The sequence below is a fragment of the Perognathus longimembris genome, unplaced genomic scaffold, assembly GCF_023159225.1.
Source record: "Perognathus longimembris pacificus isolate PPM17 unplaced genomic scaffold, ASM2315922v1 HiC_scaffold_200, whole genome shotgun sequence".
Lineage (NCBI taxonomy): Eukaryota > Metazoa > Chordata > Mammalia > Rodentia > Heteromyidae > Perognathus > Perognathus longimembris.
Window position 1 is genome coordinate 75732 of NW_025957057.1, and position 14764 is coordinate 90495.

Here is a 14764-nt window from a genome sequence, read left to right on the forward strand (position 1 = left end):
AGACTGGTATTGGGAAAGAGACAAACACAAACCTTTATGGACTTACTCTTTATTGCCATTACACCCATACTGCCTGTTCCCCTATCCACTCTGGCCTGTCTCACCTAGGTCATTCTTACTCCTCACAGGTATACAAGGCATTGTTTGCAGTTCTTACTTATTTCTGAAATGATAATACAAATCTTCATTGAAGATCTGTATAACTCCAGAGGCTGTTGATGCCATGAAGGAAACAGGGACAGTGCTCTATGTAGCCCTGAAATGTTTCAGGACGTACATGTGTTTTTCAGACAGTAGAGAGAATGGAAAGTGGGGAAGGAGGCTAAGCTTCTGGACCATAATATCCAAGGATGGGAGAACTTCTACAGATAACATTGTGGTGGAGCAATTGGTATAAACTTCACATAAGCAATGTTGATTTTAGGTTCAAGTGCAATAGTTAGAATTTGGGGCCTAGCCTGAAATGTCTCTCCAATGTCAACAACCTCCACCCTCCTTAACTATTGTCACCTACCTTTGCCACTTCTTTCCTCAAAGAGGAAAAAAAGTGTGTTCTAATGCTGAGCTTCAGCTGAAGATATGTCTCCCTCCTCTCATTAAACTGTAGAGGCAGACTCTCCAACTGACGTTTAGAAACAATCATTGCAAACTCACAAACAGAACCGAGTTGTTTATTTTCCCATTCAAATCCTACATATATTTGCACAGAGTCAGACACATATGACCCTGTGGATTTGTCCTGAATTATCAATTCACATTTCATCACCTGTCTGGCTCTCTGCATCTTGTCTTAGTACCTGAAGTGAGTTCCAGGGTTTTTCTGTGTTGACCTAGCTTGTCTCCTAATTCTAAAGTAGTGCTTGTGATGAACACATGTCCCAATGAATTTAGGTAAAGTTGGATGCTCCATCATCTTCCAGTCAAAGTCCAGAATTACCCTAAGGAACATGAAAAATACATATTCATTACAAGTATATAATATAAAGTTGTTTTGATACTTCTGGATGCTGGCTAAGTCACACTAACTCCCTTCTAAGTGTAGATATTCTGATCTCAAGTCTCCAGTCCATGAGGTAAAGTCCATTCTCTATCACCCCTTCCCCACTACCATGTCGAGGACTACACAAGAAACCTCACAAGCCATGATTTACCACAAGCAAAATTATTCAGAGACAATGGTGGAAATAAATTTGGGCGAGCCAAAACTTAGGAGATGGGAGGAGGGTAAGAAATGGGTTTACCTCTCTTGGAACTCTGAGAAGGACAGGGTATTAAAGATTCAGCTTGGCATCTATCTGAGTGTCTCTGTACATTACCCATGCTTCAGTAGAATTAGTTCAGCCTTAACCAGTTTTGCACAGCTGTCCTTGCAATTTGTTGTCTCTTCCAGAGGCCCTGGAGGAACTGCGTTTGGCCATCATCTTTTAGTCACAAGCCTCAAATGTACAGGTGTGAAGTTAGCATTTAGGTACCTGACAAGATGGACAGCATGTACTAGCTACCCACCTATATATCCTACCTCTTTACCCCCTCTTCATGTGCTTTCATCATCTTGTAGTAATACAATGGATTGAGCCACATGTCTTTTCTGATGATCTGGTAAAGTAAGTAGGTAAGGTAAGTAGGTAAGGCAATTAGCTCAAGGTTCACACTGAGCACTCAGCAAGCCAGTGAACCAACCAACGTCACAGATGGCTTGCTTTGGCCTTTTGTAGTACCTCAGTGATCCTGTTTGAGCCTGCAAAATTGTGGTCTGTAAACCAGTTGAAGAAGTTTGGGCTCTTGTTGTGGTTTCTGTGACTGTCAGCTTCAATTTTTTAATCCTGACGCCACTGAATGGGAGTGGAATGGCACAACCTATACTCTGCAAGAAGACATGATAAGAGAATCCAAGTCCTGTTGGCCATTATCAATTCACAAACTCCAAAAAACACACTGTGAGCAAATTCTTACCAGTGATATCCACGAGGAATTCCTTAACAACCACTGCATTCTGGAAGTATGGGTTATTTCTAAAGTAAAAGGTGATTTTGCAGGAACACTTGGGATGCCTGAGTTCTTGTACCTACCAGAAGAAAAGGTAGAAAGCTAAAAGCCCTTTACAGGTAACCGGCAAGTTCCTGTTTGGAAGTGAGTTCTGTTCGTGACACTGTATAGCCCACCAAGATAAATGCCTTGGGTACTCACTTCCAAATTGATCATGTAGCTAAGCATGTCTTCATCTTGGTCACTGATCATTGCTGACAGCTGGGGATGGTTCACAAACTGCTTGGGTCAAGGAGCCTTCAGATGCTGTGGATGTGCTAGGTATAACCACTTGCATTGAAAGCAGCAAGTGATGTGTGAGGCTAGTGTCTTCCTAGGTACTCCAATCTCCATCTTGTTCTAGGCCAAGGAATATCCTAACTAATATGGTAAGCTTAGGATTTGCAAAGTGAAGACGACCTGAACTGAGCTCTGTTGTATTCTGTTCTCTGAGTGATGGGGGCCAGATTTTACAATCTCTTTGTCTAAATGTCTTCTTTCCCACCTCTTACTGACCGTGGCATAACTCACACCCCTTTCCCATAGCACCATTACAAAACTCTTCTCCAATTAGCAGCCTATGTGGCAACTTCCTTGTGCTACTCATTGTTTCTATGACTCATTGTCCCTACAACTCCTGCCTACACCAATCTGTAGCCTAGATTATCCATAGTCCTCTTCTCTAGGGACCCTAGCAGTGTGATGTTCCAGATCCTGTGCATGCAAATGCCTCATAAAAGGTCCACTACTCGAAAACACAGGCTGCAAGGCAACAAGTAAGATGCCTAAGGATACAGGTTGGGCCCAGAAGCCAGGGATGCCCCGGATGTTGCTGCTTCTGGAATCCAGGAGAGTCTTTTGCCTCTTGCTCAGATTCTGTTTAGGCGTTCATGAGCCTTGGTGGCTTGGTTATTCACTGGTCCCAGATCTAACTGAAGAGCCTGCAATTCCTTCAGTGGTGGCTGTTGAGAAATAGGTTTACCGTTGGCTAACCATTGCTTCCTCCGTGCTTGTGATACAAATTGTCTGAAAGGTGCCTCTAAATCACCCCCACCAGCTTTTTTGTCTCCTACTCCGCCATTTTATTCTCCTGCTGCACCGGCCCCACAGCCTTGCTGTACAACAGTGGCAGCACAGCCTGCTCTCCAGTGCTCCACGTAGTCTCCACGTGGCCTGTACCTTTCACAGGGATCCTTAGCCTGGCCCAACTGGACCTCCATGAGCAGCATGCAGGTTCTCAGAAGACGTTAGCAATGCAGCAGTTTGCCGTGCATTGCCTTCCCGGAGTCTGTGCTTTCCCATTCCCGAGGGCAACCTCTCCTCTACCCGTGGGACTTGCCCACTCTCCTTCCCTTCTGCCTATTCTGCCTCCTTTTCCAGTGCCCATGCTTGTCCCTCCCTGTGTGCCATCCCGGGCAACCATCTCCCCTCCCCGTGAGCCATTGTTCTGCTTACCTCCCTCTCTTCCACCCCACGAGCCTACTCCCCTTCTCTCTTAGCACATGCCCCCCACTCCCTGCCATCCTGGCATGGTCACTTCCCTCTTGGCCTGCTCTGCTCCCCTACCCTTACCCTGGGTGCCAAGGGCTTTCTCTTCTTGCCTGCCACGAGCTTTTGCCCCCCGTCCTCCTCTATCTCTGTAATCTTATCTGAATATATTGGAAACCATGTATACTGGTATTGGAACTAGGAAATTGAAAGGGAATTCCAAAATTGAGAGACACAGGGTATAAAAAGACAAACAACTACAAAAGCAATACTTGCAAAACTGTTTGGTGTAAGTGAACTGAACGCCTTATGGGGGGGGCAAGGGTAAGGGTGGTGAAGGAGGGTATGAGGGACAAGGTATCAAACAGTACAAGAAATGTATCCAATGCCTAAGGTATGAAACTGTAACCTCTCTGCACATCACTTTGATAATTAAAATTTAAAAAAAAGAAAAACGAGGGAAGAGATGAGTAGGGAAGGAATAAATGAGAATGTTGAAAGGGGAAAAAATAGAGTACTCAGTGAGTAGTATTTGAATTCAGTTAGTAAGTTTGAGGAGAAACACTGTTCTTCTGGGAACCATACCCCTAGCCCTTTACTTTTGTTAGTTTGGATCTTTCTGTACTTTTTCTGTTTTATTCTTTACTTGTTATTGTCATTATTCTTATTATTACTAGGGATCCTCCTTATTATCTCCCGTGCAATTGGATCACATAGAGAAACACCTATTTTTCTTGAGATGGAACATTTTGTCATTCTGAGGTCTGCATCTCCATTGTTTTGATATCTAGTTTATGAGAAAATTCTTACCACAACCATATATTAAATAGATATTAGTCACAATTCTGAGCAATTGCCCATGTCTCGATATTGAATTTCTTCAGTTTTAATCATTTATAATTTTCCACAAATTTTAAATGAAACTGTTTTACACTCTCTTTATGTCTCTTGCTTCCTTTCCCCTCTCTCCCCTCTACCTTCTTTTATTTTCTTGCCATTGCTGTTGCTTGAACTCAGTGTAAAATCACAGACAGGAAAAATCATTGATTCTTAAAAATAGGGCCAAATTTGGAGACAGATCATCTCTGTGAAGAGAATTTTATTTCAAGGCCAAGGGGGAAATTCCAAGAAGTACAATGTGACTTCATGTTTTAAATAAGGAATTTACACTCCCAACCATGGCAGTGAGTCCCCAATATTTTAACATGTGAACACAGCACTCCTGCTCAAGGCCCCTGCTCAAACCTATATTTCTCTTAAGGCTTTCTTTTGGGTTTTATAAAATAACTATCGTTCACGCTGACCAAGCTCCACACTATATTTTGCATCTCTAGCTCAAGGCTAAGCTACGCTTCTGTAAATCCTCTTGTGTGGACAAACATCACTTGTTTCTCCTCTTTAATAATCCTGCTAAAAACAAAGCCAGCCCTGTGCTCTATTTTCTGGTTCATGGCATGTAGTTGTCATGGCTAATATAAACTTTCTTGTTGAGTTTGTGGTCATATTTACATGCATCAGGATAATGCACTCAGGGCTTAGATTCTTTCCCTGAGCATTTTTTCTCAAGGTGACCACTCTACCAATTTGAGCTATACCTCTCTGTCTGGATTTTTGGTAGCAAATTGGTGCTGAGAGTCTCAGAGGTTTTTCTGTCAAGACTGGCCTAGATGCTAAGATCGCATCATTCTGAGTTACCAATATGATCCTCTTGAGTTACTAGGATTACTGGCATGAGCTACCTGTCTAATTTCTCTAAAACATTTCAGTCTAGAGCATGATTTGTTGGTGTCAGTTCTGTTTATTGCCTTCTGTGGAAAAAAGTGATTAATGGATGTGATGCAAAAGCAATTTTAGCATCAGATTTTCTTCTTTGATACCCTATTCTTTATCACTTAGAGATCCTTAGTGTGCAATTTTACACTCAGTAACTATTTAGCATTTTTTTTTTTTGGCCAGTCCTGGGGCTTGGACTCTGGGCCTGAGCACTGTCCCTGGCTTCTTTTTGCTCAAGGCTAGCACTCTGCCACTTGAGCCACAGCGCCACTTCTGGCCATTTTCTGTATATGTGGTGCTGGGGAATCGAACCCGGGGCCTCATGTATATGAGGCAGGCACTCTTGCCACTAGGCCATATCCCCAGCCCCAAGCATTTTTATAAGGGATAAATCTTACTTGCAGGTCATCATAGAAAGAACCAGTAATTGTCAGGTGTAAAGCTGCATATCAGAAATTGCAACACCTTTATAATTAAGGCAGGAAGATTTAAAGTTCCACACCAACCTTCGCTACATTGAATGCTTCATTTTTAAAATGACAAAAATAGATTAACCTCAACCAGGAATGTTTGACTTACGATGTTGTTGACCCTGGGGTGAACAGCTGGTAAGGTGTAAGCAAAGGCTCTGCCACCATTGACTCCAACCCTCAGAGCTGCAAGTACTTGAAGAAGTTCTTCTTTCTGCTTCTGGGCCTGGGTGCTTATCTAGGGGAGTATAGTGGACAAATATTATTTGATATAGAATGAGGAAGGGTGCGAGCAGTCTGCACATTTTGGTGCAATGGGTCCTAGGACAAGAGTATGTAAGCATGTGACAGATATGGTAGGTGTGTATAGCTAAAGCTTTTGCTGGAATAAAGAGAATTGTGCCACCAGTCTTCTCTCTTTCATCATCAATGCTTGGAATCCTTGTTCATGCTACAGATGGCCCTGGTTGTTGGAGGAAAATTTGAAAAAAATGATTGTTTTCTTGTTCTGCAGTTTTTGCATATTGCCTGTTCTTCTGTTTTTATGCCTGTGTATGATTACTATTATATGTTGTATGTACGATTATTATATGCTTATATGCCCATGCATGGTCATTATATGCCTGTGTATGATTGTTATAACTAAAGTATAACAATTATAATTTAACATTCAATGTGATAATCTTCATTCTACAAATTTTACCATTCCTTAATATTCTTCTTCCTAATAGTAACGACCTGAACTACATATTGATCAGTACGTGAATTGAAACTAAACAATAATGGATTAATTAATTAAATGCCATGTATTATTAAAATATATAATATCATCCACATGTAAGTGCAATTGAATGGCACTGGAATAGAATATTTCATAATCTAATGACATATATACTCAAATTTCCATGGGTGTTTTAACAATTGATAGTATTAACTGAAAAACTATATTTCCTTGCACATTTTTGGTAACAATTGGCATCCATAGGAGAGACTGAAATGTGCACTTTTTTTTTATTTCTTATTTGTATAACATGTTGAACTTAACAGCAAAATTTCTTACTTTTCTTTCTTATTTCCCCATGTTACAGACCTTTGAGTCTTTGTGTCTTTTCAGGTTGATCTGTTGGTAACTATCAGCAGATCTTCTCTTGGGATTAGTTATGCTATTTAGTGTTATATATGTTGTATAATATTTCCCTTCCTTCTCCTACACTTTTGTTCTTATCATTCTCAACTCTTGCAGGATGGCCACTGCTTAGCAGTCTGTTAAGAATATTGGGATGGTTTGTTCCTACTTTTTTAAGAATTATAGACTATTTCATAGTGTAAAATAGACAAAAGAATGAATAATTTTCAAGCCATTTGCTTTCGCTTTCTCTGAGGCCAGGGAGATCTATATGTGTACATGTGTGTATGCATATATGTATTTTGCTTGTCCTGGGTCTTAAACTCAGGGTCTGATAATTATCCCTGAGCATTCATGCTCAGGGTCCATTCATGCTTAGGGGTCCCTGGAATATAACCTGGGCTCCCTAAGATCCTGGCCCATTGCCCAAGAAAAGGCTATGAACTGTAGGTATTTCACCGACATTTCAATACCCGCCCGTTTATTCACTTCTTCCATAAAATATCACCCCTCCAACCACCTAGTTTAAGTTTTACTCTGTGAGTGTATTTCTAAGATTCCAGAAAATCTCCACCAAAGATTCCAGACACCCCTCATACCGTTCTAATTTTTTTCAATCACTCATTGTTGTATCCTGGTCACCCAGGACTCAAACTCATGTCCATCAACTCACTAGCACTCAGTCTGTCACTGTAGGAGTCTTCATTTTGCTGTAACCAGAGTCTGCTCTCCACCATTGGGATGGTAAAGGATAGCAATGAGCCACTGCAGGGCTGGGCGTTTAGAAGCTATGCATTCTACAGCACATGGTCATGTAGCACAGATGCAGGGGTTTAATGCAGTGGGTAGAGCAAGTCACAAATGGGTTAAGCAAGTCATTTACAGAAGCAGAATTTTGTGGTCATGGTGAACTAATTTCAACTTTTTTAAGCAATTGCTCCCATGTTTCCCTAATATCAACCCTGCAAGCATGAGTGGACTAAAATAATCCAGTACTGAATCATAAGTGGGCCAACCTGAGTCACCATGGCATTTCTGTAACTACTACTATGGTTGCTACCTAGATACAGTGAGGAACAAGGAACTATGTATATTTCAAAGTGTCAAACTACAAGGAAGTATTCTCATGGGTGGGGGTGCAGCCAGCTAGTATGCAGTCACCAAAATGGAGTTATAGAAACATAAGAGTAAACACTTAAGACAGTGAAATTTACAAGCCCAGTTGTTTCTAGAAGCTCGGGGAGCTGCACTCTTCCTTGCTGCCTGCCATGAAATCCCTACCACCTCCCTTACACATCCATGTTAGGAGCAGACATGGTTCAAGAATGCGTTGCATGCCTTGGCTTTGTTAAGTCCCTACAACTGAGGAGGGATTGGTTCTAGCAGGTGGGCAGCTCAGCATTTTAAGGCCTGTGCCCTTCAGACTGTTTCTGAAGTCATTCTCAGAGCTGCCAAAGTGTCTCAGCCTGAATCAATGCATCTCTACTCCAAATGTCACATTAAAATGGTGGCCTCTGTATGGTAGGCAGGCCATGTCAATACCAGCTACAAACAGCAACCACGGGACCAGTAAGACAACTACCAAGAACATAACATGATCATGGTGTAATACCAGGTCTGTCTCTCTAGGATATCTGGGTTTCTGTGTGTGCCAGTATTCCTTCCTAAAAAGCCTTTTCCATGTGTCAACCACAGCATCAACAACTTTGCACATAGGAATCTATATCAGAAATTCTTCTGATTCAAACCCATATGGTGAAATGACATGTCCCTTCCAGAGCATGCATTTTAACAGTGAGGCACAAAACACAACCTGAATATTATTAGTAGGTAATGATAATTTACACTGCCAATTTTCCAACCTGGCAGAAATATACAGAACACAATGTATCGGGCTGGGGATATAGCCTAGTGGCAAGAGTGCCTGCCTCATATACACGAGGCCCTAGGTTCGATTCCCCAGCACCACATATACAGAAAACGGCCAGAAGCGGCAATGTGGCTCAAGTGGCAGAGTGCTAGCCTTGAGCGGGAAGAAGCCAGGGACAGTGCTCAGGCTCTGAGTCCAAGGCCCATGACTGGCCAAAAAAAAAAAAAAAAGAACACAATGTATCCACAGTAGAAGGAATGTTGTTTATTTACCCTTAATCATGTGAAACATAGGCTATGTTGATAGGCATTTCAATATTAAACTAAAAATACAGATTAAGAATAAGTATTTAAAGTACGATTCCATGGTTGTTTCTTCAGAGGAAGGCATACATGTGCCATAGACGATCAGGCATAGAACAATGGAGAACTTCAGTGCCTAGTCCTGCATTGGGATTCTATGTGATGTTTACCCTTTCTGCCTTATTTATTACCTTGATTTTCTTTATACACTTATTCCAAGAATAACATCCACTTCTATTCTGAACAAGAAAAAATGGACCAACTATAATTCTTGTTTACCACAGTGCCTGTGTGTTACAGTGCTGCACAGAGGGTAGACTTGTAGCATACACATTCTCCTTCTTCAGCTCTACTTCAGGTGACTTTATCCCCTGTAGCTGAGACTGAGGCTGAGGGTGTCCCCATGTAATAGCCACCCACTATATCCAGGTGAGCAGGTCAGAAAACTCCCACTGATTCCAGGTAATGATGCTGAGGCAGGCAGGTGGACTTCTGACAGACACTGCTCAGTAGTGGAGGATGAATGGAGGGAAGGACACTTCTGTTGGATCGGTGGGGTTAATTTCTCTGAGGAGTAGGGAGGATGGCAATTATCATAAACTGTCCCACGTCTTGAGCTGAGGATTAATCCTGGCGACAAGATCTCATTAACTCTTTCATCCTTCCTTGCAGGTGCATGACCAGAGAAGCATCTAAGAAGGGCTCCAGTGCAGACACTGAGAGCCACTGATAAGTGTTGGGGCTGACAAGAAGGGGACAATGATGACTTCTTTCAGAAGGCCTCTGTTGATAGTTTGGTGTGGAGATCTGGCACTGAAAGGATGTTGATGGGACCTAAGCAAATAAGAGTCCAGACATTTACTGGAAAAGTGTGGTGGCAAGTTAAGAGCAGTTGCCAAAGGGCCCCAGGGCCAGGGATGGGTGTGGAGGCAAACTGGCCATCAATGTCCATATGTTAAGTTCGGTGCCACTCTGCCAGCATGCTGAGGCCTTATGCTAGCATTGGCGGGTGAGGAGGCATCTGGGAGTTCAGACTTGTAGCAAATTCCTGGGAGGCCACCTGGGAAGGACAAAGGAGAGAGGAGAGAATGGGGAATGAGGACTGCCTGGCCTGGACTCAGGACCAGCACTGCCTCCAACCCTACAAGGGCCAGGGAATTCCTAGACTGGATTTTCAGCACAAGAACCCAGAGGAGACAGTACCAGAGGACCCAGCCTCTGGCCCTACTCTGCCACCTGTCCTGCCCATGTGGGTAGACTCCCATACTCCAACACAGCCCCACAGACCCACGGTCCTAGCCTCATCCCTCCCTCTCCTCCCTTAACACCGCCCCCTCCCCCAAGTTTCCTCCTGCAGATGCCAAGGTCACAAGTCTGCATGGTGAGGAAAACATGCCAGGCAGTGTGCCAGCCTCCACCATCCCTGGTTTGGGTCAGAATTGCAAACCTGTCACATCACTTGTGGCTGCAGACCCTGTGCTTACATCTGCAGGCATGCCCCTAGAGTACAAGCCAAGGCCCTTGCTGGTACACCACCTCTACAAACCCAAAGCATGTCTTGAGGATGCCCATGAACCTGGTGCCCTGGGCTTGTGTGTGCCTGCTCTAAAGTGAGGCCTGTGATTCAGGTGCTCAAGCATTTTCATTGGTGCAGAGCTACTTCAGGGCCTTGGCTTGGATGCACACCTGAGTGTGTTTTCAGAGTCTTGGGTACCACCACTGAGACTCACACCTAGGCTGAGCTTGCATGGGCTTTGAAAACCTTTGGCAGCCTTGATGACTTGTGTGTGTGCTGCTCCAGTTTCATCCTCCTTCCTCCTGCCATAGGCATATGGGGACAGATCTGAGCAGCTGAAGAGGCCTTGTTGAGGCAGTGTTTCTGCCTCACCTCTCGATACGGGAATCAGAGACAGATGTAAGCAGTAGAGCACAACAGATGTACTTAAAAGGCCTGATGGAATTTGGTGGTATCTAGAACCAAAAGCAGAGGTTAGATTTCTAGGTGGAGAGAAGCTGAAGAAAACAGAAGTTGATATTTTTAATGTGCTATATGAAACAATTTCTTTTTTCTTTAGTTTCTCTCTCCTATGGCTTATCTGTGGTTGTCACTGTATTTGATTTTGGTGCTCTCAGTATTTTAAGTGTGTTTATCTAAATTGAGCAAGGAAAAGGGAACATCAAAATGGTGAGAGAAAGGATCAAGGGCAAACTAATGCAACAGCAAAACTCACTTCTATTATAGCAGGGATCACAGGTAATAACCACCATGCTCAGCTTTTTGTATTGAGATAGTCTCAAAGACATTTGGCCCAGGATGATCACTGTGATCCTTGAATCTCAGCCTCCTATTATCAAGAACTACAGTCATGAGCTCCCACCTCCCAGCTCTAAAATGTTAATTTTTAAATATGTGACATTTAGGGAACAGGTAACAAGTTCACTAAGAAATATACCCACTGCCTTACAAATGAAACTGTAACCCCTCTGTACTTCACATTGACAATAAAGAAAAAAAAAATAAGTACAACAAATGTTACTATCACTGACAAGCAATCTAACTTAAAAGGATTTCTAGATTTTGTGGTTTTTTTTCCTTTGGTGATACGTATAGACCTCTGCATGTATTTAGATAGATTAAGGACAAAGAGAAACCAGATTAAAGAACATCTCAGGGAAGGAAAATTCTTCTATATTCTTTATACACATAAAGCCATTCCTGAGGGTAATTGTTACATGGATGTTTTTCACTGTATAATTCATTGAATAGTTGGTTTTGGCCAATTTCTCTGTATTGTTATTAATAACAACACAGGTTAAATGTTTATGTCAGAGTCTACAGTAAAGGGATGACATAGCAACAATATCCTATGCTGAATCTAATTTTGCTTATTTTCTACTCTGGGTACTGGGATTGAATATGGCCACCAATTTACCATGGAAATCTTATCCTCACTGTGCTTGTATTGTGTTTGGGGCTCTGAGATACAGTGACTCTTGAGACAGGGGTCCTCAGAATTGGAATCAGTGTACTTCCAGCCCGCAAATAAATATTGACTTCAATGAAATGGACACAGGACCTGACCCAGTAGTACCTGACACCTTGGACTTGCTGTTCTGGAATTGTGGGAAATGTATGCATTGCTGCTGTCACTTAGTCTCCCAATTCCTGCTAAAGCTCCCTGAGCTGAACCAAGTGAAATTTTTCAATGACAAGTGGTTCTAGTCCTTAATTTCATTTATCTCTCATGGTAGAGCACCAGACTTTAACCAAAAAGCTCAAGGTCTTGGTTCAGGCCCCAAGTTTAAGGACAGGCATACGTGCAAGTGTGTGTGTGTGTGTGTGTGTGTGTGTGTGTGTGTGTGTGCATGTGCCACACATAAAAACATGTGGGAATCTTGCCCTGACCTCCAGGATCACCCTGTGAGGGTATGTTCTCCTGTTTATGAAACACAGGCAAAGGCTTCTTTATGCTATAGTTCCAGAAATGCCCAAAGCTCTGGAAAAAGAGCTTGTTTGGATTTTGTTTCTCCCCTTACTGTAGACTGTCATAGTTTCAAATCTGCAAGATCCCTGCCTTTCTTTAGAAACCAATGAACCTCCTATAAGCCAGCCAAAGTGAAGGTCTCTGCCTCTTGAATCCAGAACTGTAAGAACAAAGGTTTTCAGAGGGATGTTCCAACATCCCTCCAGTCACAGGAGGCCTGGAACCAGTTTTGTCTGGTTTCTTCAGGCTCCATTCCCTCCACATGAATCTCAGTCACTTTATTTGCTAAGTAATTGGTGGCACTTATCTGGTTTGAATTGCTCTCTGGCGAGTAGGAGCCCATAATCACTTTATTTAATGAGTATTCAGTGGCTGATCTAGGGATCTGGTAATTGTTTACATCTCCTTCCCTAACTCCCTCCTACATCATTTCCTGTACCTTGTCCTCTCTTCCTTCCCAAGTTTGTTCTAGCTAGTGCAAACATAATCACAGAGATCAAGCAGACATTTGGAATGGCTTCTGCCTTGAGAAGATTATGGCAAGCAGCCAAATCTCACCTATTTTCCCCCATTCAAATTTAAATTGCCTTCATATGAGCTCCCTGGGGAGGAATTGCTTCCTTGCTAAACCATGTGTAAGTTGCCATCAGGAGAACTGGCATTGCAATGCTAGTCACTCACCTTTGGGTGTTCTCTCATGTCTAATGGATTGTGATAGTAAGAATCTGTAATAAAAAGTCCATGCCTGAGGGCCTGTCCCTGCAAGTACCCTTGCAAAATATAAACAAGTGCCAAAGCTGGGCACTGGTGGTTCATGCTTTTACTCAGGCGTCTGAGATCTAGGGGTGGCAGTTCAAAAACAATTGAAGCAGGAATGTCTATAAGTCTCTTACATCCAATTAACCACTAAAAAGCCAGAAGTAAAGCTGTGGCTCAAGTGGTAGTTACAAGCTTTGAGAAAGAGGAGTTCAAAAACAGCACCCAGGTGAATTTCAAGCCACAGGACAATTCCACAACAAATACTAAGGACATGTCTTATCTATTAGGCTGATAATGATCCTACAGAGCACATCTTTGGAAATATTCTATAGTTGTAAATGAGGTAGGCAGATCAGGATCCCCAACACTGTATACTACGGAGTACGTTATGACATACTGATGTGCCTCATGACATGATGATGTGCCTCATAGTCCCATAATGTAAAAGACCTCTCCTTTGATGAAGAACGCAGTGGAATCAGGCATAGTGGTTCACACATCTAACCATAGCTTTTCAAGTGCCTGATGCAGTAGAATTTGAAGTCTGGGGCCAGACTGGAATGCAAAGAAAAGCTTTGTTTGGAAAAAAATAGGTAAGAAATGGAAGTAATTAAGTGTCCACTCTCTCTTGCCTGTGATTTGGTGATTGCACCCAGGGCACTGAGTGGCTTGTTGCTTGGGTCCCCAGGGTACTGAGTGCCTTGTTGCTTAGTTCCACATATTTTTTTCTGGATACCATAGTGTCCACTGTACTTCTTGACTGTGCCAAGATGCAAGTCTGGTGCAGAGCCTCACCTCTTGCTCACAGCAGCAGGAAAGGTTCGCTGCCAGAGAATAAAGTGTATGGGAGTATTTCCTGGCTCCATGGAAGCTCTCAGGCAGAGCCTCATACCCTATTCCACAGCAGTTTTGAGAGGTGGCACAGTTGAAATCTGACATGTATTTCAGCTTCCCAGCATCACTGCTACTTTCCACCTGCAGTTCTGTGCCCATATGGCTCATGTGCAGTGGAGACAGTAGAAATCAACTTGGTGTTCGCCACTTCCAACTCATAGCCAGACTTGCCTCAGGGCAGGTCAAGTCATAAAATCCCCATATCACCAAAGACACCACAGTCAGAAAAATTTTAACTGTTGGATAGGAAGATAATTCAGGAATAAGAAAGATCAAAAGGGATGGCTCTTTCCATCCTGTTCAAGCCAATTACAGCTGGACATAAAAGAAAATTAAAACACTGCATGAAAATAAATAGGATAAAGTAACGTAAGGTGCAATGCAAGCAGTGATATTGATGGTGTGAAGATTTAAAGCTCATTATCAGAATTTTCTGTGTTTATTATTTCCCAGATAATAAATGGTACTTTGGAGAAGACACACACGTAAAATCCCACACCCCAATCAAGCTAAGGTAATGCTGCCTGGGGACTGCATCCTACCAGCTGCCATGTGTCTTCAGCTGTGACTAT

At 42.7% G+C, this 14764-nt stretch overlaps 1 pseudogene; it reads right to left on the reverse strand.

Moving 5' to 3' along the window:
* Positions 1-14291, reverse strand: part of LOC125344655 — a 28005-nt pseudogene extending 13714 nt beyond the window's left edge.
* Between the last annotated feature and the right edge of the window lie 473 nt (positions 14292-14764).